This window comes from Ochotona princeps, chromosome 18 (assembly GCF_030435755.1).
Source record: "Ochotona princeps isolate mOchPri1 chromosome 18, mOchPri1.hap1, whole genome shotgun sequence".
In the NCBI taxonomy this organism is placed as follows: domain Eukaryota; kingdom Metazoa; phylum Chordata; class Mammalia; order Lagomorpha; family Ochotonidae; genus Ochotona; species Ochotona princeps.
In genome coordinates, this window is record NC_080849.1 from 26,676,546 (window position 1) to 26,704,174 (window position 27,629).

Below are 27,629 nucleotides of genomic sequence, written 5' to 3' on the forward strand. Positions count from 1 at the left end.
CAGCCTTTAGTGATACCGAAAAGCATTCAGCTTTCAAGAAAGCAGGATGTTTTTTAGCCAAACAGAATATCTCAGGAATAATAACCAGAAAAATGCTGTTAACCAAGATGATAAGAGAAAATATTGCAGTCTAGCCAGATATTCATCATCCATATAGTCATTTAGAATGGAGTTGAAACTATGAGGAATATAAACAATGAATCTTCTAAAACTTATGTGTGTTTGGAAGAAAAAAATGCAAAAACGCTATAGGATATTTCTACAAATGAGAAAACAAAGTCCCCAAATATTAAATGATTTGTTTGATGTTCCTTAGCTATATAATGACGAACTGCTACTGACTACAATATACATGTTATGTTTTTCTATTTGGAAAACAGGGATACAGCCTTCACCACATTTACAAGTTGTGTGAAGCCAGCTTTAGATGCCAGCTGTCTAAGAACCCCAGGAAACTTACCTGAAGCAAATCCACAGGAAAAATAAATCTACTAATTTATTTATTTATGGAAATGCAGAGTGCTACCCCATATTGAAGAAAGCTTTGCTGACAAGTACTATGTATCATTTTTGAGACGTTTATATAGCAAGGTACTTCAGATCTTTGCTGAAACATGATGTGTCCAGTAACACAGGCACAGTAATAGAAAGACTCTGAGGTCCACTGCCTGCTACATGAGAATTCAAGCTCATCTTGACCAAGCACTAAAAGATGTGTTTTGTAGCAAAATAATCTGTTTCTGTCACAAACTGGATCCAGTGCACCCATTTCTTTCCCACAATAGCATGTACCACTGTCATGGATGCACAGATATTTCTAGAAGCTAATCCATGTTTTTGGACAAGACTGCCAAAGAGCTTCCCTCCTAAAACCCAAGCCTTTAACTGAGAGGCAGAGCCAGGCAAGAAGAGGTGTGGATGGGTCTGCTGTCTTGCTCCCACTGCTGGCACTGATAGAAAGCAGACACTTCACTAGCTACCTGACCCACAGAGACTGGTCTTCAGACAAGTGGCATCAACACTACTTCAGTACTTGGTACAAATAAAACTCTCAGGCCCTGCCTCACAACTTGTGCAAGTTATGACCTGTGTTGGGGTACAGAACTCTGCTTTACTCTCTTATCCAAGTGACTGTAATTCATGCTCCATTTTAAGAAACATTGACAGGTCAATATCCTACTAAAGGCGAAACTATGTGGTAGAAATAGCTAATTATTTCAAAATGTATTCATAAATTTCTCATGCTTCCCTGAAATCACTTATATTCGTGAACAGGGGCCAGTATTGTAGCACAACAAGCTAAACTACCTCTTGTCCTGCTGGTATCCCATCCAAGTACTGTTTTGAGTCCCAGTTATTCCACTTCCAATCTAGCTGCTTGCAAATGGACTTAAAAAGGCAGAAGCCAGTGGCAAACATACTATTGTGTTTTAAGCTTATCTCTTAGCTTCACTTCAGTGTTTTCCATGGTGGGACTTTACATGGCAACTACAGGGTTGCAGCCTGGATTAGGGCTTCCCTGACCACTGTTTTATCCAGAGGTTTTGCTTTTCTGTCTCCACAGGCAGTAGCACCAGGTTAAGCCGCCTCCCCATTTGTGAGCTTACTTCCATCCCAATTTGTGTTTCTCTTTCTTTTTGTAATGAATTCTAATATACTTACATCTTCCCAGGGATTAGGACTGACAGCGACAGCCCACAATAAAGTGAGCAAGAGGTCACACAACAATATATGAGGAAGAATGAAGTACAATTAAGCCAACATAATTGCATACAAGCAACGCCCTCCAAAGTAGAGAACAATAAATATCTTTGGCTCACAGTAATGAGGGATCGGGCGATGAGAACACTGAATCAGCTCAGCTGAATGGTCTTTAAGCTCACAGTCAATGGAAAACACATAATAAAAATCACCACAAATTTTTAATCTCAGGAAACAAAATCACCCCCCAAAATACAAGGCATGCACTTGCTGAGGTACGTCACTATTGCCAAGCACTTAATTCCTTCCTAGTCTAATGTTAGAGAAACGTGGAGTTGATCTTGATCACTGCAGTCCATGTTCAACCACCAGGGCACTGGGGACGAGCCTTATCAAGAGTTACCAAACACAAGCTAATCACCACAATATTCAAATGAAAGTGCCATCCATACCATTTGTTAGTATTTGTATCTAAATCCAATTGAACATATACTTAACTAGAAATTATTTTTATTTTAAATCTTTGGTCCCAATAGAACAAAATCAGATTTTCATTTCAGTCTCTGTTCTTGATGCAAGATGAGATGATGAGACTGTGATAAACCTGGAGGTCAATGTGGAAATGAACATAAACCATCACTTTTTGTCTTATCCTCATGGGGGGACAGAGATGTCATTCCATTGCCAAAAGGAGGACAAAGAGGTGGGAGTTTTCTTTATATTTAGAAAGATTTTCGGGCCCAGCGGCATGACCTAGCAGCTAAGGTCCTCATCTTGAATGCCCCGGGATCCCATATGGGCACCGCTTCTAATCCCGGAGGCTCCACTTCCCATCCAGCTCCCTGCTTGTGGCCTGGGAAAGCAGTCGAGGATGGCCCAAAGCCTTGGGACCCTGCACCCGCATGGGAGGCCTGGAAAAGGCTCCTGGTTCCCAGTTTCAGATCGGCACAGCGCTGGCTGTTGTGCTCACTTGGGGAGTGAATCATCGGATGGAAGATCTTCCTCTCTGTCTCTCCTCCTCTCTGTATATCTAACTTGGTAATGAAAATAAAATAAATCTTATTAAAAAAAGAAAGATTTTCTACTGAAGGCTTTCTACATTGTTTTTAACTTCAGTGAATATATTATTTTCTAACAGAGCACACAGTGAAATTTCCAGTATTAAATCTTCGATGAGCTAACAATCCAGCCACTAAAAATCATCTTTAAAGTTTTTAAGTTTGCATTTTAAATTTTGCAGATATAATTCTAAGAACATAATTATATTTCCTTTCTCCCTTCCTTTTCTCCCTTACTTTCTGCTTCCTTTTCTTTTTATTTTGTTTTTTTTTTTAATTTTTAAGTTTTAGAGATAAGATATTTTAAATTTATGCTACAGTGAAAGGCTTAATATTTCATGATTTGAGAAGTTTAATAAGTAAAAAATTAATATTCCAGTTGTATGAGAATATAGACAAAAGATATAAGCAATAGAGAAATGGAAAAGTGGCCATTTTGCCCACAGACAGTAAGGATTAAAATAATCACAGGTCACTAAATATGTCATAGTATGAAAGCCTTCAAAATTATTTAATGAGCATTTTACCTAGCTTCTAAATGCATTCTCTTTGTTATTCAAAAATCATAACATCAATTCTTTTGTCAAAGATTGCATGTTCTGCTATGAAAGTGGAACCAGTAAAAATTAAGACATCTGACGAAAGTCATAAATTAAATTCTTGATGATACAGATGCTGAGATAACAGAGCAACACATTGAGGTAACCTGCCAGAAGGCAAACTCAGCATACATATTGGGCAAGGTTTAATTATTTGTACGTATCTACAAAAATGGGCAACGTGTTTTCTCTCTACTTTAAAAATACTTGGGCCATAATTAACGCCAGGGACTTTTTCTTCTTTCAAATATGTTGGTCTCCTGTAAATATTAGGGGACAGCATCTATAATTCATGTCAATAGTGACTAGCATTGTCGCGTATCAGGTTAATCTGCCTTCTGTAATGCTTACACCTCACATGAGTGCTGGCTCCGTGTTCTTATAAGCCGGAGAAAACAGTGTAAGATGCTCAAAGAACTTGGGCCCCTATCTACCTACTTTAGAGGCTCAGATATCTTCAGGTTCCTGGATACCGCCTGGCTCAGTCCCGAAATGGGTCACTGGGGAGCGAACCAGCAGATGAAGATGCTGTGTTCTCTCACTCTTTTGCTGCCTCTCTCCCTTCCAGTAACACTGTCTTTCAAATAAACAAGGCATATCTTTTTTAAAAAATTAAAGTTCATATCAATCAAGAAACAGGATGGAAAAAAGAATCTGACAAAATGAAAGGTTGAAAAAGTCTAACATTAGAAAACTTCTCTCAATGGAAGAAAATGATAGAGACAGAGGGAAAAGCCGAACAACAGAAAATAGCTTTAAAAATTCAGAGGAAAAGAAGAAAGAGGAAATGGAATAAGAGTGGAGGAGAAGATCAGATCAAAGAGAGCAAATACAAAGTTGGGGGAAGGTAAAATTCAGGACATTTGCAATGTTTCAGAGTTTTGGGGCAAATTGTTACACTTTAAAGTGAAAATGTGTGTGTGTGTGTTTGTGTGCGCGTGCGCGTGTGTGTGAAATACATGATCGATTTCATAACTGCTTGACTCATTGTGTCCCAAAACTTTTCCCACATGGTAAAATGTTATGGTTGGCGGTGACGGGAGGAGCAGGATCATGTGTCTAATGGCTTCATTTTGATGACAAACACGGTTTTAAATCCATTGTCAGGACTTGGTGCATGCTAACATAGCGATGTGATCACACAGGGAAATTGAAGTTCTGCTTCCTCAGGGATTGAGTTGACCTGGAAGCTCAAGGTGTAAACCTAAAAGGGAACCAAGAGACAACAAGGCTGAATGGACAAAAGAAGCTGGGGGACTGTCTCTAACCACAGAAACAGGACAAGCAGGTTTTAGAAGTGCCTGCATTGATCAATTAAATACATTGTATTTGTTTTATATCTTAACCAAAGAGAAAATGTGTGTTACTTAAAACCTACAAACAGGATGAAAACACACACAAAAAGAGAAGAATCCACTTTGACTTGAGTCTTGGAAAACACCCAACTAGCAATAACTTGAAGATTTAATATTATTACATGTACACACACACACACACACACACACACACACACACTAAAGCCTAATGCTCATCCAAGCATATTTCAATCAAAGCTCTCTCCGGGAATCTTCCTACTGACAATACAATTTCATGAAAAATAAACAATAAGTTGCAGAAACTACTGTAAGCAGTTTAGGAAATTACATATCAAATATCTTCCTAAGAGCCTGTGGGTCTTCTGAGCAGAAGCTTTGCCTAACAGGTCTCATTGCATATGCAGATTTAAATAATTCACTTGTTTAAGAAATCTCCTATTCTCTATTTACTCAAACTCTTCAGCAGTGGCTTGTCGCCAGCAGCCATGCCAAGAGTCAAAAGAATAAACAGTTTCTTTCTCTCGTTTTTGAAGGAAGAGATGTGAGAATATGGAACAAATCCAGGATCCTACACTAAAATCAGGTAATAAGAGTATATTCAATCAACACCTGCTCTCCGGAGGAGTGGTGTCTGACGTAAGGATAATTCACACACGTATGCTAACACAGATTATCTGTGTGGGTGTGGCTGCCTGGCCAATTGGGTATCCCATCTGCTGGCATACAGGTGGATGCTGTCCAAGTCGCAGAACCACTGAGAATAGGCACTGCCATGAGAACACAGGGTTTCTCCATGTTGTTTAGTATTCCCAGTCGTTCAAAGAAATGCACATGTAAGTACATACATATGCATGTAACAACATATGGATGTATGCCTATAACTATACAAGCTAAAATGTGTGTCTCTTTCTAGATTTCCGAACTATTTAGATTTTGATAAATTCAAAAAACCTCCAGTTTCTTCAAATACTCAGATTTCTGTTGATGGTTTATCCCTTAGCAGAATGGTAAGATAAAATATGCTCACTAGATCTCCTCTACAAGAAGAAATCAACAGAATTAGTGTTGGTAACACAACTTGTAGTGAGGTAGCTATTCAAAACTTTTATTTAGAAAGTCCAAATAAGAATACCTGATAATCAACATCCTTACACTTTAAAAACACGCATTACTGGGCCCGGCGGCGTGGCCTGGCAGCTAAGGTCCTTGCCTTAAGCGCGCCGGGATCCCATATTGTTCTAATCCTGGCGGCCCCACTTCCCATCCAGCTCCCTGCTTGTGGCCTGGGAAAGCAGTTGAAGAAAGCCCAAAGCTTTGGGACCCTGCACCCACGTGGGGGACCCGGAAGAGGTTCCAGGTTCCCGGCATCGGATCGGCGCAGCGCCGGGCGTTGCGGTCACTTGGGGAGTGAATCATTGGATGGAAGATCTTCCTTTCTGTCTCTCCTCTCTGTATATCTGACTTTGTAATAAAAACAAATAAATCTTAAAAAAAAAAAAAAAAAAAAAAAACTATGCCTTTTGTCTAAAAAAGTCTAGACAAAATGTTCACTGGAAGAGATGTTAAAAATATTTTTGCTATGATCTATTTATCTAAAAGACAGTTTTATAGAGAGAGAGATCATCTATTTACTGGTTAACTTTTAAAGTGGCCCAGAGCCTCTTCTGGGTCTCACCCATGGGTGCAGAAGCCAGAAACTAGGGCCATTCTCTTCTGCTTTTCCAGGGAGCTGGATGAGAATTAGAACAGCTGATACTCAGCAGGATGCCCAGATCGGGTGGCAGCATTTTAGGCAGTGGCATTGACTGCTATGCCACGATGCCGTTCCAAAAAATACTTTGGTTAAGTCATGTATTTTTTTTTTTATATAAAAGGAGACCACAGTCTAAAGTGATTTGATTACTAAACAAAACAAAACAAAACAAACAAACAAAAAGCATTAGTCATGGATGCTTATCTTTGTGGAACATATCAGGCCCAGGTTGGGATGCCCACATGATACGACACTTCTTTTAAACCAACTTCCTGTTGATATACATAACATATTATATGCATGTTATAGCAGATTCTTTCATCTAGGTGAGGAAACTCAACACAGTTCCTGGCTCCCAGTGTCAGCCTGACACAGACCACGACACTTCAGGCATTCAGAGAGCATCCCAGCAAATGAAAGATCTCGCTCTTTCTTTCCCTCTATCTATCCCTCTTTTTCACTGTGATTTTCAAATAAATAAATAGTAACATCTTTAAAAAGCATGAAACAGATGTAGATTTAGAAGGTTCTTTGTATATGCCCAGGGCAGTAAGCTGGTGCCCAAATTCCTCGCCTTGAACACACTGGGATCCAATACGGGCCATAGTTCATATCCCGGCAGCCCAGTTCCCATCCAGCTCCCTGCTTGTTGCCTGGGAAGGCAGTTGAGGATGGCACAAAGCCTTGGGACTCTGCAGGTGCATGGGAGACCGAGAAGAGGCTCCTGGCTTGGGATCTGTGCAGCTCCAGCCGTTGCAGCCGCTTGGGGAGCGAGTCAATGGATGGAAGACTTTCTTTCTCCATCCCTCCTCCTCTCTATGTATCCGACTTTCCTAAAAATGAAATAATCTAAAAAATAAATCAGATAAATAAAAAGAAGGTTCTTTGTGGTTTCCAGACTGTTTGTTTTATAATTTCAGTTTTTGTCAATCAAAATCTCAGATAGTGCGAAACATGTACTTTCTTTTTTTTTTATTTACCTGTGTGTAATCTTATTAATTAAATTATATGGTAAATATTTTAATATGTCAGATGCATTTCCTTAATATTGCAATGATATCAATCCACATTGTTACAAATAGCAGTAGTTTGTTCCTTCCCATTTTTACATCTTGTATTCAACACTTACATTAAGTTGAGCAATTTTCAGGTGTTAGTTATTGTTTTTTTTTTATTCATTGATTACATTGTATTATGTGATACAGTTTCATAGGTACTGGGATTCGAAACATGTGCTTTCTTAATAATAACCACTGCATGTAGGACAATGAAACATGCCAAGATCAGTTGTCTTCCTGCTCTGCGGTGGTTCACACACTTGTGTGGAGCGTGAAACAGTCTTTCTAAGCTAAAAGGTAAATGTTCAAAGTCAATCTATTCACTCCAAAGATTGGGACAAAGATAAGCAAGATTATTCTGGGGGAGTCAAGCAGGGCTTGTTGGGAAGACAGGCTTATGAAGAAAGACACTGCAAGAAACCTAAGCCTTCATCGCAATACATGACTGAGGGCAGACTTTTGTCATAGTCGATGTCAGAGCTTAAGGTGCACGTAATCCATGCTCAGCGCCTGTTTGAAGTCCGTGTTATGCAGCTTCTTCTACTTGCTTTACTGTGCACCCTTAGGCAGCAGGGGATGGCTCAGCAGCAGGATGTGTCCCACCCACATAGGAGAACCAAACTGAGTTTGGCTTTTGCTCGATCTGGCCCGGTCCTCGTTGCTGTGGACACATGGAGAGTGAATGACTAGATAAGAGATTTCTCCTCAGTTATCTCTCTGTCTCCCCCTGAATCTGTCTCTCTACATTTCAAATACAATGAAAATAAGCAAGACTAAAAATAAGTCTTGAAGGCTGAACACCAAATTGTTGCTAATTCTTTTGTCAGAGATATATCTGATTTTAGTGATCAGGAAAGAAGAAATTTGAATTTTACACTAAAAACATTTGCGATGAGGGAGATTCTATGCAATCATACACACATGGTCACACATACACACAGAAAATTGCATTTTAGAAATGGTTTTGATACAGCGGTTGAGACTCCACTTTGGAATGTTTGCCTGCCATGCTTAGGTTCCTGATTCTGATTATAGCTCTCTGCTAACGTACATCCTGGTGGGCAACGCTTGATGACTCATGTTTTTGGCTCTCTGTCATCTGTTTGGGAGACCCAGGCTTTTCTCTGGCCCCAACATGTCATCTACTGATATTTAGAGACTGGAATTAGAGAAAGAAGATCTCTGTAGATCTGTTCATTTTTCTTGCTATGTTTTTTTAAGTACAATTTTAGACAGATATCTAATTTCACCGCTGCAGTAAAAACATGGTAAGTTAGTATATGCACATCGGTTTGAACAATATGTCAGGGTTGGCATTTACACGTAATTATGGATCGATTAAAGAAAGCTTCATTTCTGGAATTAATGTATACAGAAATGATAAAAGTCACAGTTCGAATTTGCCCTCAGGTTTAAGAAAAGTTTCATTAATCGGATTTGAAAATTCATTGTTGAAGGTAAATCACATGATGGATGATGCCTATTCATTTAAATGCCATCATTTTGAGGCCATAGTGGAATACAGTGTGCTAAGCTGCTACCAGTGTCTCAAACCAGAGTGCTGATTCTACTCCTTTTGCTCCATTTCCAATATAGCTTCCTGCTAATGTGCATGGGAAGGCAGCGGAAGATGGCTCAAGCAATGGTACCCTTAAATTCCATGGGGATGCCTTTGACTCCTGGCAACACCCTGGCTCAGCTAGGGTACTAAGCAGCTATTTGAAGACTGAACAAATGGATGAAAGATCTCTTTTTCACTCTCAAGTTCTTGCTCTCATTGTCACTGTTTTTCAAGTAAACATTTTTCCAACTAATATTTAGTGAATATCTATCTCATCACAGGTATTATTTTTGCTGGGAGAAAAAGTTTAGCTTTCTTGGTGCATGATTTTTATGAAAGGGGAATAGACAGGATGTAAACCAAAGGCAAAATACAATTTTAACAGTTTTGTTCTATGAGTAGAACTAAGTGAAGAGCTACAAGGAGATGAAATGGATGGCTATGATGATTAACTGCTCATGAAAAAAAAACTGTCTCAGAATGTAGCATGAGCTGTGATATTAGCAACAATTAAACATGAAGAGTGAACTGTGGATCTGACGTAACAGGGTGCTCTGTGTTACCAATACACAGACACATCACAGCATCAGAATTCTCAAGAAAGCTTAGAAAATTCTAAAACCAGGTTTTTTTTCCCCATAACTCTGTTGGTCTACACAAGACCAAATTGCTCTCTAAGCTGATTTCATCCAACCAATTTACTCAAGGAAAAAACATCACAATCAAATGGCCAGACCAACAATGACAGACACAAGACTCTATTCCACAGAAAGTCTGCAGTTTTTAACTCTCAAAAACTCAACCTTAATCTTTTTAGGGTAGATAATCCATGTGGGATTCAGCTCCCTTCCAAGTGATTGAAAATTCAACTGCTTTCCAACTAAATATCTTTCACTTTTGCTTATCTTGTGCTATGAAGAAACCAGGCATGAATGTTTTAGAAGGAACAGTGTTCATGGGAATAGGGAATAACTGGTAAGGAAACAAAATTACAACTTGTACTGAGATGGAGGTTAAAATCATAAAGCACGTTGGTTGGGGTCATAGAGAGATATTATCATTAGCCTTAGTTTGATCAAACTAACTATGAAGTGCAACTATACTTATAAAGAGGAGCAATTGTACTTTTTCCTTCAGTCACCTTAAATGTATAATTGGGATGGAATTTTAAATAGGCAGAATGAAAGGAGAACAAGCAGGTTGATTATGTGTACACTGCGCATCATGAAAGAGAAAAGCAATTCAAGGCAGTGAGTTAGGTCTGCTTTAAATAGGACTTCAACACGAAGCAATACACAGAAGTAATGGACTAACGAAAGCAGAGCCACATTTCAAAGGCGAGAAAGATGTCAGATGATAAAATTATGCAGATGTGTGCATGGAGATTCCCACCATGCACCCATTTCTGAGACGATAAGCAATTGTCATAAAAAATTAATTTCCATCCAATGTTTAGGCAGGGAAAGATAGATGATAGATGTAATAACATCTTCTTTTGTCTAGTGAGTCTTTGTCCTGCTGTTAGGCTAATAACAAGGAAGGGTATTGGCTGTATTTAACTGTCTTTATTTCAGCTCTCCTTAAGAGTTAAGGTAAAAATGATTTTACTTTCTTAACTGCATATGGAGAAACCAACAATTCAATGAAATGCATTCATCATTTTATTTGATTTTTAAAATGTATTTGAAAGATTGAGAGACAAAAGGAGAAAGAGAGAGAGGAGACACATAGAGAAGGAAAAGGAGATGTGTTACCCAGGAGCTCACTCTCCAAACGCCTGTCCGGCTGAAGCCAGAGGTTGGCCTCTATCCAGGTTTCCCACTTGGATGGTAGGGACCCCGCTCCTTGTTCTATCACCTGCTACCTCTAAGGATGTCTCTTAACAGAAAATGGTGTGAGACATGAAGATGGGACTGAAGCTCAGTACTCTGATATGGAATCTTGTCCCAAGTGGAGTTTTAACTGCTTCATCAAACACTCACCCTGCTTTTTAATACTTTTGGACGATAAAAGGGGATACATGAAGTAAGAAATGAAAGCATGTAGGTATATTTAACGCGATGGAACTAAATGAGGCTGGGGTAAGTGGAGAGAATTATAGGAAAGGGATGAAAATGTATCTTCAGCAATAAAAAAATGACTCTTGTACAAGAACATGAGGATTACTTACATTTTATCTGAGCTATTTGCAAGTGCAAACCAACAGGTTAGCAGATTGGTTATAACAAACAGGAAGTAAAACCTAGAGTTAACAAGACCACAGGGTTCAGCTTACATTGGTTAAATTATTTCATTGAATAAATACTTAAATATATCCTGCATATTAATTGGCAACCAAATTTCCAAGGTAATCTTAAACTCAGAATTTCTGCTGGATGCTTTAAAATTGGAACCGAGCCCGACAATTTACCTGTAACAGCCTATTTATCAAGAGATAACTTGGTCCAAATGTCAAAATCCGTTTTCATGAAAATCTAATCAGATATTTAGAGCACAGATGTCCTTAATTCTTGTTGCAACAGGTTATACAGTAATTATTAAATCCTTCAATTAATTAAGTACCATTGTCAATAGAGATCTTGGATTCAAATAATCTTATCTTTGTATAATACTATAATGTGTATAATACTGCATTTTCCATACTATTATAAATTATGAGTGCCATTCGTCAAGGTGTACAACTTTTCTATAAACAGCTTCCATACCTCACAGTGAATGTATTGATACCTACATTCCAGCACTGATGTGAGAAATAAATAAAATAACAGGGGCATTCTCTTTGAACATGTCATTGGCACACCATCTGGTCTCTAAATTTGTTAGTGATTACTTTTGCTTAAGATTGTTAAATCTAAATCATCAAATATTCAGACACTTACACTTGAGCAACTGTCTACAATTTCCTTGAATCTTGTTTTAAATTTTAGAACTTGGTGTATGTTTTTATAAATCTAATTATATTAGTACAAAACTATTCTCCATTAAAAAATGGAATAAACTGATCCTTCCAAAGTCTTCCCTTCCACAAGCCATCTAAAATTCTACCTTATAACATTCATTACACCATATTCAAAACAAGGTATAGGGTCAGCAAAATGCTCAATTGACTAATCCTTCCCTAAAAAAGTACAAGGATCCTGTATGGACACCAGTTCATGTCCTGGCTGCTCCACTTCCCATCCAACTCCATGTCTGTGGCTTGTGAAAGCAGTTGAGAATTTTCCAAATGTTGGAACGCTACGCCCACTTGGGAGACTGAAAGAGGCTCCTGGCTTTAGATAGGCTCAGCTCAGCTCCAGCCATTGCAGCCATCTGGGAAGCGAAGCAGTGGAAGGCAGTTGTTTCTTTGTTTCTCCTATAGATCAGCTTTTCCAACAACAAAATAAATCTTAATAAACAAATGTGTTTGTAACAGGACAGAGCCATCATTATCAATGCCTAATACCAATGTAATATTAATATCTGCGAGAAAGAACTTTGAATACTGGATGAAAATTTGTGAGGAATCAGACAGGATAGTAGGCAGTTCGGGTTTCAGGTCCCTAATGAAATTACTCAAAAATATAAAATCATATTTCTCCTCCTGTCTTAACTTCTGCAGAGCATGCTTTTTCCATTCAAGGGCACTTTCTTCTGGACAGTGAGGACAGAGGGGCAGAAGTCACAAGTCAATTCCCCATCTCAGATTTGTTGTCGTAGCAAAACCAAGGAAAAGCGACCCACACTGATCACATCTCTGGGCCACTGTCAAAGAGATAGTGCCCGGGCCGGCAGCGTGGCCTAGCAGCTAAAGCCCTCGCCTTGAATGCGCCAGGATCCCATATGGGTGCTGGTTCTAGTCCCGGCAGCTCCATTTCCCATCGAGCTCCCTGCTTGTGGCCTGGGAAAGCAGTCGGGGACGGCCCAAAGGTTTGGGACACTGCACCCGCATGGGAGACCTGGAAAAGGCTCCTGGTTCCCGGCATCGGATCGGCGCGCATCGGCCCATTGCGGCTCACTTGTGGAGTGAGTCATCAGATGGAAGATCTTCCTCTCTGTCTCTCCTCCTCTCTATATATCCGGCTTTCCAAAAATAATAAATCTTTAAAAAAAAAAGAGAGAGATAGTGCCTGGGTGACCAGCTTATCCTTGCAATGGGAGGAGGAAGTTCAGCAGCCCACCCTTCTGAAGTTCTTTTGATTTGGAATCTGGTGGTACAGGGAACATTTTTTTTCTTTCCTTTTGTTCTTTGGGTGACTCCCTTGAGACTGGGTATAGAAGATACTAACTCCCCTTGTGTGTGGCTCTTTCCTCCCTTAGAGTCCCCTCTAAATGATAGGGCTGGACTCACTTTCCCTCTCCTTCTTAAAAAAATCTTGCTTTGCAAAGTGGAATTGTCTGCATGAAAATTCTTTTTTTGGTGTGAGACAAGAAGCGATGTTTCTGCCATGTTTCGTGGTGAATTCTCTACAACAAAAGGTTAGTGATATGCTTGACATGTTTAGCTACACTTGGCCACCTGCTTCTGAGAGATGCTGGTAGACCCATCATGCCAAATCCAGGGGTATGATCTACAGATAATATTGGGGTGGGAGGGGAATCCATATCCGTGTCAGGTGGGATGAAAATTTCATGTAGAAAATAATATGCTTAAGACTTTCTCTTTTAATTCACACAAATGGACACAATTTCTCCCCCATAGGTCCCTAAATTGTAAAATAATTTCACAATATAGTTTTTGACATGTTTATTTCCCTATAAGTGCAAACTTGTCAAAATTTTAAATCAGCACAAAATAGTTGATTTCAGCCACAGTTACTTCAACAAATTTTATCCAAAGGGAAAAAAAACAACTTGCATTTGATCTAAATGTAAGCATCTTTTTCTTATTTATCTGGAAAAAGTAATTTTCTCATTGTTTATTTAATATCATGGAACATCTTTGGACATTTATCCCTTCAACTGATAACTCTAAAGCTCTTAGATTAGAATTCCTATTCAAGAATGCATTCCTTCCCCTGTGGTATGCAGCACAGGAATATTTAAATGTGGGGACATGTCTGATTATTTAGCCCCTGGGAGGTGTCTGTAAGACTGATGAAAGGAATAGTGGAAGCCTTCCTCTTCTATGCCCCAATTTCACAGAATACCTCTTTGTGTTTTATAGACTTTTAGTGTCTCTCACTACACTTAGCATAGAATTGCAAATTCCTATTGATTGATTAAACCAATTTAGACTGGTTCACTTGCAGATGGCCCAAAGGGAAAAACGCAAAAACAAACAAACAAACAAAAATTCAAGTTCTTTCACTTGCAGAGCCTTTGGATGCTTTGCAAGGAGAACAATGCTCTGCTCCGTCACTCCATTTCTTTTTTCAAGATTCCTGAAAGGTTATTATTGTTTCTCCCCTACACAATTTGTAAACATTAGAATATAAAACAGGCAGTTGTTCCCAGTAATTTGCAGTTTCAAACCGAAGTCTTGATGCCTTTCTCCCTGAGTCATTAATTACAACACAATGCAGCAAAGTCTCAGGCACACACCTCCTTCAGAGGAACAGGGCTGATTTCACACTTCCAGTAAAGGGCAGAGCCATTTTTCCTGATCCCTAGGAATTGTGTGTACTCCCCTTCCAGGTTAGCTTCTTCATCTAAATCCTTAAAGGTGTCAGGCAAAGAGGTCGACAAGGACAAGAACCGAAATAAATGTGACTTAGATGCACTCACTCTATGATTAACTGTGACTGCAGTGGCTTTCACTGAAAAAGACATTGTCACTTAAGAGAGCCAGCTCACAGAAAAAGAAATTTCACTTGGGAGTAAACGAAATGTTTTTCTTCCCATTAAAATATTAACCCAGAAATCTGTAAGCACTTAAAAGCAAAAACATTGTTTTCAAGTGAACCACAGTTTCGGTCCATGATGATGACAAATATCACTCTCCTATTTTGGTAAATGATTGTTGTCCTTGGCAAGGTTCTGTCAACATTTGGAGGGGTGTTCTAACAGAGATGCTCCTTGATGATCCATTTCAGTGCTGTCATCTGTAAACATCTTGACTATCCCAACTGAGCTTATATTACTCTTTCTAAAACATTTTAGAACCAGGAATTTCATGTCTCTAGTTTATAATGCAAAAAATGTTCTCCAAAATACTCAGTAATTTTTTTATTTTGTTTTAGTATCATAGTTAGTGAAAGGAGTTATGTTATTTTCCAAATTTTATACTTCAGGATGACATAGGCATGTTGTAACTTGATCTACTTTATCTTCATGATAAAGTAGAATTCATTTTAAAGATGTATTTGTTTGAAAGGTACAGCAACACATGAGAGAGAGAGAGAGGGAGAGAGAGACATCCTCCATCTACTAGCTCACTCTCCAAGTACTTCCAAGAGCAGGCCAGAGCCAGGAGCGAGAAACTTCGAATATTTCACATGGGGATCAGTGATCCAGTTATTTAAGTCACCCTTTACTTTCTTGAGAACATTAGCAGTAAGATCTATTGGGAGTAGAGCAGCTGGGACTCAAACTGGCCTTGTGAGATAAAATGCCCCAACAGTCTTAATGTCCACTAAAATGTTTGGTCATAAGCTTTAAACTATATTTTTAGGTTCCTTAGAAAAATCCAATTGAAGGGCAGCAAAAGAAGCAAATGAGGCTGTTTCTCCTAATTTAACTAGAATATTTCCATTCGTTTTTCACATTGGGTTATATTTAAAACACAAAAATTAGGTCACTCCTGATCAACAGTATAAAATGTTACTTTTTTCACTGCATAACATGTTTATTTATGTAATAAACACTGATGGTCATTTCCAAGGTGCCGCTCCTATGCAAGGACAGAATATAAACAGAATGTCTGCCACCATCTCTCTGAGTCCTTCCTTTGCCCTTTGAGAAACATGGCCTGAAGAATCTTTTTATTTACAGTTTGCAACAGCATGTTTTATACAGAGCCTATGGAATGGCATTATAAAATAATAAAATAAATAAATTTAATTTAAAAGAAAAACACCATACCGAAAAAAAAGAAAAGGAAAGGAAAGAAAAGGCGTTCTTGTGCTGCAAAACTTTCCCCATCGTCAATATCACAACGTGTGTTCTTTGAGGGCCAAGACAGTGGCAATTTTCTTTGTACAGGCAATATCCATCACAGAGAAAAAAAAATTGAATAGTAGTGTAAATCAAGGAGCCAATTGAATTTATCTAATCTGAGAAGATAACCCTTTAGAAATGATGCAAATTTCACTTAAAATAGGTAATCAACTGAGAGAAAGACTTCCCTAATCACATGGAAATTGTATATTCTCTGCACAAAAGAATGTGTGAAAGACAGTTGTTATGCATTTGATATAGTACCCCTCTGCCTCTCCTCGAAGGACCCGATTACCCAAGTGATGGATTGATTCTTTCCTTCATTCTTTCAACAAATACTCATTACAAGCTTACTGTATACACAGGGCTGAGCTTGGCCCTTGGGGAAGGGAGGGGGTGGTTACAGATAAATAAACTACGGTGCAGGTTACTGAGTTCCACATCACAGAAATGAAGAAATAACACCTACATGGAGACAACATCCCCATGTAGCTCAAGGCAGAACATGGATGATCCATTAGTCCTAAGAGTAAAATACACTCTAGGAAAGTTTGGAGCAAGACAGAGTCCAGGTAATAGGAAATTGCAGAGAATCTGTAAGAATTAGTAAGGCCAGGAAAGGAAAATGCTTGCATCAATGCTTCTATAGAAGCAGGAATGTGGGGGAATCCTGGACAGGATGGAACGAGGCAGAGTACTGTTACCCAGCTCAAAATAACCCTGAGAGCAAAGGATGGTGGCACTGGCTAAGTACTGAATTTATTGTATAGATCCAACATTACACCAGGCTCTGCAGCTTCTTCAAATGCACTCCTTGGAACTCACACACATGTGACCCTGAGCACAGAAAATGCTTAGGTTCCTGAATCCTCTTAGATATCAGTAAAATGAGTGATGTGCTTCTGCATTAAGGAGTAAGTAGGTAATAAAATGTAAAGTACACATGGAATTGATTAAACATTAATGTGAATTTGTAAGCAGAAAAGAAGAAATCCACTGTTTGTTTGGAGTTAACGTTTAACTGCTTAGCTTGGAGTCAAGGAGGTAAAACTTCCTAGTACCCTTCATAAGATACTTCAATCAACCCCAGGTAAATCCTTGCCTTTTGTGCACCGGGATTCCACATGGGCACCAGCTCACGTCCCAGTTGCTACACTTCCCATTCAGCTCCCTGTTTGTAGCCTGTGAAATCAGTTAAGGATGGCCCAAAGCCTTGGGGACCTGTACCCATGTAGGAGATCCAGAAAAAGCCACTGGCTCCTGGCCTCAGATCAGCTCAGTTCAGCTCCAACCATTGTGGACACTTGGGGAGTGAACCAGCAGATGGAAGATCTTTCTGCCTCTCACTCTTTCTGTAAATCTCCTTTTCCAATAAAAACAAATGAGTAAATCTTTAAAAATGAGAGCAGTAGCTCTATCTCTAGGTTATCTGGAAGTCACACACTGGTTTGTTTGAGTTTCCATCTAAACGGATGAAACAGATTTGGAATTGAGTCATGTTCTAAGATGTGATCAGCGTTAGAGTGGTTGTTCTGGATTCAGGGCTTCTCAGCATGATGATACCGACTGCAGAGTACGCTTTTATGCTTCATTAAGGTCAGCTGCAGTGCGGGCTGTGTCCTTTGCTCTTCCCACTCCAATCAACAACATGGAGGTAAAGTCAGGGACCAGCCCCTGGAGGACTTTGTGCCTGTTCTTCAAACAAAAGAGAACTTTTTATTGGGGAATTCTGAAAGTCATTGGCTTCCTTGGAAATTTGCTATCCCTTGCAGGAATTTTTTCTACCTTGTCCTCTGTGACTTGAATTTCCTTCTGGAGCAGGGCAGATAAATATGCAGCATGGATCTTCAAGGAACTCAACTGCAGGAAGACTTATTTATTTACTTACTTTTATTGGAAAGTCAGATATACAAAGAGGAGAAGAGACAGAGAGGGAGATCTTCCATCCAATGATTCACTACCCAAGTGGCCGCAAACGCCAGAGCTGAGCGGAACTGAAACAAGGAGTCCAGAGCCTCTTCCGGGTTTCCCAAGTGGGTGCAGGGTCCCAGGACTTTGGATCGTCCTCGACTGCTTTCCCAGGCCACAAATAGGGAGCTGGATGGGAAGCAGGGACTGCCGAGACACGAACCAGAGCCCATATAAGATTCTGGTGTGTGCAAGGGGAGGACTTTAGCCACTAGGCTACTGTGCCGGACCCGAAACATCAGTAGTCTTAATACAGTTAGTCTTCACCCAATGATGAAGACTATTTCCCAATAGTGGCACAATCTCTTGACCTATTTAACAAACATCATCAGCATCGCAATAATATTAATAAAATGAAGCAGTCATGTATACTATGTTTGCTCTTTTTATTTATATTTATGTATTTGACCAAGGAAAGAGATCTTTTATCTACTGTTCCACAGGACAAATAGCTAATGGCTGGGATTCGGCCCAGTCAAAGCTAAGAACTTAATCTGTGCCTTCCAAACGAGCAGCAGGAACCCATGACCTTGGGTCCTCACCTGCTGTCTCCCAGAGTCTGCAAGGCCTCGGAGCTGGTCTCAGAAGGAAAGCAGAGATTCAAACCCAGAATTCCAGTATGTGATACTGGCACTGCAAGGGAGCGTCTTCGCCACCACAGGAACACCTCATCCTGTTCTTTCTTTTGCACTTATTTAATATGCAACTCTCTTGAGCTTTTGTTTGTATTTTCTTCTCTTTTGTTACGTGTTGATATTTAGAAGCGCAGCGTCTGAATGACCTAGGTTGACAAATAAAGTGAGCAAATTTGGCATTTGGATATTTTAGACATCTTTTCTTGTTCATCTATAAAAATATCAGCTGCTCACTCCAATTTCAAAGTAAATGTTTAAAGTGTTGAGTCAGGCAATTTGAATTTTAAATCTGGAAGTCAAATCTTTAAAGAATAGCAACTTGCCGTGGAGGAGTAATGGCATCGCTGGATTTGGACTCCGGTGCTGTCCATTCCAGTTGACAGCACAGTGAGTGTTTCTTCCAGGAGCCAGAAGTGATGACTCTGAAACTCCTATCAGCGGGAAGTGCTCGCCTGCCTGGTTTCCCACCTTAGAGGCTCATGGGTGTTAAGTTTAGAGGTGATGGAGAGTTTGAGAGACTTTACAGTGAGTTTTATTAGCGAGGAGAGTCTGATGGACTGCTCCCTGAGCGAGACAGCCTAGGACCTCCTCCATAGGCGTGAGTGAAAGCGCCTCCCAAGCTATACAGCACTGGGCTTTCACACATCTTAGTCAAGGGGATGGGAGAAAGCAGCAGCTTGGGTTTGCGCATGCAAGTGGCCTGCAGCAAGTCACCTGAGGCAGGGCACTCATCGCAGAGTTGTTACTGTAGGCTATTCCAGACATTCCTGGGGAAACAACTGCAGTAAATCTACGGAGACTCACTCTCCCTCAGGCGAGCATCCTGCTCTAACCAACCTAAACATGATGAGCCAGCACAAGTTTGAAGGCTGCCACTCCTGGAGTGGCATGACTCAGCTTTGTCGTGTTTTTTGGTTTTTTTGATTATTTTTATTTTTTTTAACTAAAGGGCTCAACACTTGCACAGCAAAAGAAAAATAAGCAACCAATGAAGTAAAATCCCTTCATTTGTTCAAAGAAAAGCATGTGTGTACTGCAACTTAGAACATCTTCAGATTTTTATCTTATTATTTTTCTTCCAAACCCAATCATAATTTTTTATTTTTGTCTCAAGTCTTCTTTCTTTCACTTCATTCTCTCTTTCATTTTTTTACTTTCTGGACTATTACTCCTTGATGTGTGCCAGTAGATGTTTTACAACGATCTCTTTGTAAAATAAACAAGTCAACTTGATCTGTTTTTGCTATGTGATTCCTATGGTGTAAACACACAAATTAGGTATACAAAAACATAGAAATTAAACAACATTGTGTCGAATTTGGCTTGCATGAGGCAAAGCGGTTCCAACATATATCAAATTCATCTTTTCTTCCATTCATTCTTTTTTTTTCCTCTGTGTTGTTCCATTTACATCTCCCCTTCCCTTGAATCTCTCTTTTTATCTCTCTCTCTCACACACAGAGTGGAAGACAGAATAAAAATAATAACATCAAGAAGAAACACACTTTTGCAACCATGGAATTTATTCACAAATTCCTCCACTTTTGAAGTGTCATTTTGATCTCCTGGTCTTTGGAATTTGGGAGTGGTCATATCCCACCTGTGCTTCTGGGTTGGGAGAATTCAGAGCTCAGGTGGATTCTCACCTATTTTCCTAAGAAAAGTGAACCCTAAGGAAGAGGAAGAATTGGAGGATTTTATTTGAGTGTTTTCATTCATTGCTCTGAGATATACAACTTTTGTTCTATTGGCACATAAGAAATCATTTTTTTTTCTCTCTTTAAATCAGCAAGAAGCTGAAAATGATGAGTCCAGGACTTGGTTTCAGCCCTAGGGCACAACAATCTAAGATTTAAGTAATGTCTTACAGGTTTTCATGACTTGGGTTCCCAAGGAATTCTAGGCAAGTTAAAAGGAGCAAGTTTTGCTCGCAATATCTAATTCCCATTGGTTTCTCCTCTTTTCAAAATTTTCTCCTCACAGACATTTTTCTGTTTATTTCCTTTGCTCTTATTTGCGTAATCATTGCTTCTCTCTATTTTTTCTGGATCAATTTCCCTTTTCTTCTGCTTTCTCTCAGTCCCGTTTCCTGCTTTTCCTTCACTTTAAAGTAAGAGAAAAAGGACTCAGCCACACTTCTCTTATCTGAAAACCATACAATAATTCCACATTACTATCCATTGAAACACTTGCATAACTAAGTGTCTCTGAGACAGGAAGTATAGCTGGAATTTGGGAACCTAAATGTTTTTTAAAAGATTTATTTATTTTTATTAGAAAGTCAGATATACAGAGAGGTGGAGAGACAGAGAGGAAGGTCTTCCGTCTGATGATTCACTCCCCAAGTGAGCGCAGCAGCTGGTACTGCGCCGATCCCATGCCGGGAACCAGGAACTTCTTTCAAGTCTCCCACACAGGTGCAGGGTCCCAAGGCTCTGGACCGTTCTCTACTGTTTTCCCAGGCCACAAGCAGGGAGCTGGATGGGAAGTGGAGCTGCCGGGATTAGAACTGGTGCCCATATGGGATCCTGGGCGTGTTCAAGGCGAGGGCTTTAGCCGCTAGGCCACACCGCTGGGCCCGGGAACCTAAATCTTAAGCAAACTTTTACGGCAAGGTCAAAATGACTGAGGCCATTGTCAGAGCTCAAAACATACTACTCAAAATATGGCAGCTCGAAATAGAGAATAACCACCAAAAGTAGGCCTTGATGAGTCCTCCTGTATTTTCCCCAACCCGTTTTATTACCACTACTACAGGCACTTTTCCATCCGATGGCATTTCCGTGACCATCATTCCTTTAGCTTCAATGAAGGTAAGCATAAAAGCATGTGGTTTTCACTGGGTTCTTTGGTCTTCAATTGTCAAGAATATTATGCTGTATCAAACTGGATTGAAAAATTTTGTTTTGCTGGTTTTTTTTTTCCTCTATTGATTGTCACCGCTGTGTCAGCCATAAACCTGTAGGTAGATGAGGTGAGGTGATTTTTTTCTCACCTACGTTCTTATGAATACTGCTGGCCATAGAGTTCAACTTCTGTTTCCTAGCACACAATAGCATTGCCCTTCTCCACCTCCTTAGGTTAGATACCACCACGCTACACAGTTTGGCAGCAACATTATTTCAATTCAGATGCTGTGAGAGCTGATGCCATAATGGACAATGTTCAAGGTACCAGTCGCAGCCAGCCCTAGTCCCGACACGAGAATAAAGCAGGATACAACTTCAGAAGACTTTCAGTGGCAATGCAGCATGGGAAAACAAATCAAATCCACTCTAAGCTTCTGAGATTTGGAGGTTGTTTGTGACACAGCCTACAACATAACCTATTCTGAGGAGCACAGTTACCAAGAAGAGGAAACATAAAATAGGCTATTGGCATTTAGCGATAAGAGGGTAGAGACTCAAAAGAAAATGAGAAATGAGGTCACATTATTTTCACTTTAAGAAAGATTTCTCCAAGAGTGTAAATGATGGCTGAAACTAATCCTGTATTTTGGATGAACGCAGGAAGAGCTAATTCCTGTTGTCCGTGCACATGACATATTTAAGATACAAAAAATACTTGAAAACATTTGCAAGTGTTAGCAACCAGCCAAGAAGAAAATATGCCTTGTAGGAAGTATTTTCTGCAATGATTCGAAAATCACTGTGAGATCCAGTCCAAGGCCTATCCCCTACCTGGCATTTAAAGCAGTGACACAGGATGGACAATATTTTCATCAAATTTCCACCATTTATTCTTTAAAAATATATCTATCAGATGTCAATTTGAGACTTAAGTGGATGGTGGAGTTTAATTTTTATTATATTCAGTGGAATATACTGGGAAGAGAGCCAATATGAAATACCTATTCATAATCCTGCCAGGAAGCAATACTTAACTTTTAGGAAAAATAAACTGAGACTTAATTTCCCTCATCTGTAAAATGAGGGCAATTTCTAAGATCGCATCTACATTGAACATTCCTTGTGAGTGAATCTGGGAGCCACAACTTACGAAAAAAATGATAATAATGATCTTCCAAATGGCCATGATTTACTAGAGGAAGGCAATTCTGCCCTATTCCAAAAGGAGCTATCAACAGTTAGGGATGGGCTGTGATTTTATCTTATTTACAAGGCAATGAGATAGCTTTCCACAGCTTCATGGATTCTTACACTTTCACTCCTGAGTCAGAGACAAAAGACTACTGCTTCTAACAGGAGAAACAGGATATTGATGTCTCTTTTGCCAGTTCCCTAAGTTCCCACTGAGCAATGTCAACAGAGACAAGTGGTCCCTGCTCACTCCCGGGTTCCATTATAGGAGAAGAATCCTCAAATCAGGGAAATCAAATCCTTTACAACAGACAGTAAGTCTGTCTGCCATTATGTTCTGGGGAGACATTATCTTTACCACTGCGGACAGGAAGCTCTGCTCTTTGTTATAAACGGAGGTATTATTTGTACTTCCAGAGGGAGGCGCTAGTGACATTTTTAAACACATTGCACTCTGAAAGACATATTTTTAAACAATGCAGAACAGACAATGTGTGTGCTTGCTCAAGATACATACAGAAATACAAGCAGTATTTGGAGAATTCTTGCCCCAAAGCATGTATTCATTGCTTTTACAGCATCACACACACACACACACATTTAAAAGGCAAAGTTATATAGAGAGGGAGAGAGGCAGGGATTTCCTTCTCTGGTTCACTCCCTGAACGGTCACAACAGCCTGCAATGAGCTGCTTCAGAGCTGGGAACAAGGAGCTTCTTCCAGGACTTTAATTGTAGATACAGGTTCACAAGGACTTGGGCCATGCGTTAGTGCTTTCCCAGGCCATAAGCAGGGAGGTAGGTCAGAGGTGGAACAGCCAGGACTTGAGCAGGTACCCCTCTGAGATGCTGGCGAACAAGGCGGAGGCTGAGCCAACCTAAATGCTTTCTTAGCTCAGCATCACATTACCAATCTCCTTTAAGTTCAGACACGAAATTTTCTCCATAGTTTTAAAGTTTTATAGCATTTACATTTGGTAAAACATATATTTCTCTAAAAAAATAATAATAATTTCATCACCAAATATGTGATTGAAAACAAAACTTGCTTATAAAATCAAACATTGTTAAATTGAACTATTATAATATGTATGATTTGTTGTCTGAAAGTTGTAATTTAACGTCTCCACCTGCCAAGAATGCAAAGTAAAAAAAATAAACAAACAGAAAACCTCTTAAATTTGAAAGTTGATAAAACAGACCAAGAAAAGTAAGAGTTTCACAAAACCAAGCGGAGTAAGTGGAAAAAGCCTATCCTCAGGCAGAATACGTAGATACTCACGCAAGGGTCTGCAGGTATTCAGCTCTGATGGCAAGACATTCCTGATATGTCCCTGACACTGTGTCCGAATTCCCTCTACTGGACATGAATTCATTTTTCAGTGTAAAGAGGCAAGATTTGTTTTCCTGGCAAGTATCTCAAGTAACAGAAATTGTTTCAGTCAGCCTTTATTATCTAAAGGTTTTCAATTACGATGAGACTTTTTGTCCCCAATTCACAACTGTCTGTAAAAATATTTCATATGAAAAGAGACTCACAACAGGTTGGTTTTGAAGAGATATGAGTAAAGACAGCAAAGTTTAACAAGTTAGCACTGAAAATGGAGGAATGTGTAGGATGAAAAGGAACTCTGAGGGCCTAGCACAATGGCCTAGTGGCTAAATTCCTGCCTAGCACATGCAGGGATCCTAGACCGGCATCATCCTTATCCTGGCAGCTCCACTCCCATTCAGCTTCCTGTTGTGGCCTGGGAAAGCAGTTGTGGATGGCCCACGTCCTTGCGACTCTGAACCCATGTGAGACACTGGCAGGAAGCTCCCGGTTTCTGGTTTTGGCTCAGCTCAGCTGAAGCCCTTGTGGCCACCTGGGGAGTGAAGCAGTGAACAGAAAAATCTCTCTCTCTGTCTCTCCTTCTCTCTGAAAAAATAAATCTTTAAAAAAGAAGAATATAAAGGAAAAGGAAGCCTGAGAAAGTCGTAGGAGAATGTAAGACAAGAAGAGATCATCCAAAAAAAAAAAAAGAGAGAGAGAGATTGTCAAGATCAGATTGCACAAATATCCCAGGTTTAGTTTAGACATAAGGACTTCCTAAATGTCTAGGACCTGGAAGCTGAATTTTTCTGTGATGGAGTACACCACTAAGGCATACTGGCTCCTTTTCATTTGAGAACAATGGATGTCCAAGTTCAATGAGATCCATCAACAACCCACTCTACTGACTCATTCAGCTATGAAAGGAGCTTCTCAGATCAATTCAAAAGAGAAAACAAACACAAAACACGGGAGGTACACAAAATAAAGGAGAATTGGAAGAGATATATAGAATCCTTAGAACTATTGCAAAAAAATCAAAATAACCAAATAAAAAGTGAAAACGAAAGAAAAAAAAAAAACCTCTGGAGTTCTGTTTCAGGCGGCGTCTCTGAGTGCCAAGGAGCCTGTACCAGGTGCACAATACAGGAAAAGCATAAGCTTTCATCTCCAGAAATGATGGAAGGATGGTGGTGAAATTGTAAAATCTGGAAATGGCTTTCGTCACCAGTGCCTGTATACCTGGCCCCCAGACCTCGGCATCCATTGCCCAGATATGACATCACAGAAACTCAAGGGAGGCATGCTGGGCTCAGCTGTCAGCACGTGCTGACACCCCACGCCAAGGCTGTTGAAATAGACAGATTTTCACAGGGATTCTACCTGACTTAATCATTCGTCAGTCACCATTTGCAGCTTATCTGCTTTAATTAGTTTATCTTGTTTGGCCATTAGTTTTGTGTAGAACTTATATTCATTATTCAGTATTGTATCTCTGACATTTGAGTTTAGGAGGTGATTGTTTACCATATACATCGATTCTCTCAGGCCCTCAAACATTCCACAATCAATGCTAACCAGATAGTAACTACTAATAGTCATTATGTGCCTATTTGGGGACACAGTCTCCATCTCATTTTAATGCATTCTTATGTCTCCAGCCTCCTGGGGACTCTTACATATTCCTTTTGAAGCTTTACTCTTTAATGCTACCCAGACAGAGCCTTTGTACCTCTTCGGAATGAATAAATACACACTATCTTGGGTGATTTAAATCTCTCTCTCATGTGCCTTTAAAAATGCACACTTTGCTTTTATCAAGCCCATATTTTGAACTTTCAAGAGAAAACACCGCAACTGGCATAGGTTCTCTTATCAGTCTGTATTATAGATGAGGGGACCAAGTCGGGACAGGCTTGTCTTCTAGGTTTCTAAGAAGTCACAGACACAGAAAGAATGTATTATGGATGTTGTAGATCATCTGTCTGGCCTGTTTGCCATTGTCGTTTTTATGGCTGGTTTATCTATTTACTGCACCTGGAGTTTCCATGTGGCCTTTAATTGGGACTGAACAGGGGAACTCTTACTCCTGAGGCTGCAGGAAATACACACAAGACTGAGTTTCCTGTGATTTTGCTAAGCCTTAGGACTGCCACAATTTCTCCATAATGGAGAAAACTCAGGTATCAAAAAGGCAAAGATTCCATCCGCTAACCCTGTTGGGGTGTTTTGGACATTTTTGTAGAATAACTGCTGACGTGACTGTAGCTGCCCATTTTGCAGGGATCTGTGAAAGAGGCCCTTTGAGATGTTGAGGTGCATCCCACATATTGGTCAAACATGCGCATTATCTCTTCGTTATACTGTGTCATCGTGCTGCAAGTCTCACCTGATTAAAATAGTGAATCTAATCTGATGAGTGAGAATAGAAAACTAGTTTCCAATGCTCATGATCTCATCAGCAGACCTGACGCATGGTCTGCCTTATACTTCTCTACAAGGATTTTATTTTATGTCCATTACAACAGACATGCTGACAAGATGGAAAATGGAAAGATGTGCCTGTGTTGTACAGGATTACATGAGAAGTCAAGTACCTTAGGCCAAGTGCCAGAACAGTCAGCGTAAGATCTATTCCAATGTATTGCATTGCACTATGCACTAAGATTGGCTTTGGGAAAGATAGAAAATGGAGGAAGAGAAGGGACAAGTGGGTCTATTGCCTCAGCATGAAGCGAGGTTGGTGTGCCGTAAGTTGAATTCTGAGCATACAGGAATCATTGCTCTGTTGCTAAGCTTTTTGCTTCCAACATTCTGCTGTCATCTCTTCCACAACAGCCAAAGTACAAAAACATTTTCAAGGAAATGACAAACCCCAATGTAGAATACAATTCAGTGTATTTGAAATCAAGATTAACTCTGTTAGATGCCTAGGCCGGGGAACAGAATATTCAACCTTTAAATAAATACACAATAAAAATAGCACACTCTTACTATAGGGTTACTGGACTGTAGCAGTAAATGAACTGAATAAAATTTTATGGCTTCTTAACATGCTGAGGTTTTTGCAGTGTCTTCCATCTTGTAGCTTAACAACATTTTGCAGTCTGCTCTCAGTGAAACTAATAGTGCAGATGAAAATTTTATGAAAAATGGGAAATCTGCATTGGTTTTATATTATGTCAGTGGAATGAATAAAGATCATATTTTGGCATTAACGGCTAATGGTGGGAAAAGGAGTGGGGGCTGGTTGCTTCGTTTTGGCCCTAGAACTGATGTTTTTTAAAGAGTCGACTGTAATTATGATATTTGAATGTCATTATCATTAAACTGATGAATTATTTAGAAAGAAGGTGAACAAGCCAGAGTTCCTTGGTGTGTTCATGCGTTTTAGTTGTATTTTGCCAGTCGAAGTGCGTCTTCCAGAGGGCGGTATTAATCACACGGATGGTGAAGATACCTTGTGTTATTACGTCTCTCAGCAAGGTCAAAGTTTTCTACTACATGGCATTTGAAGGGAAGGAGTGGAGGGAAAGGGGAACAGGAATTGT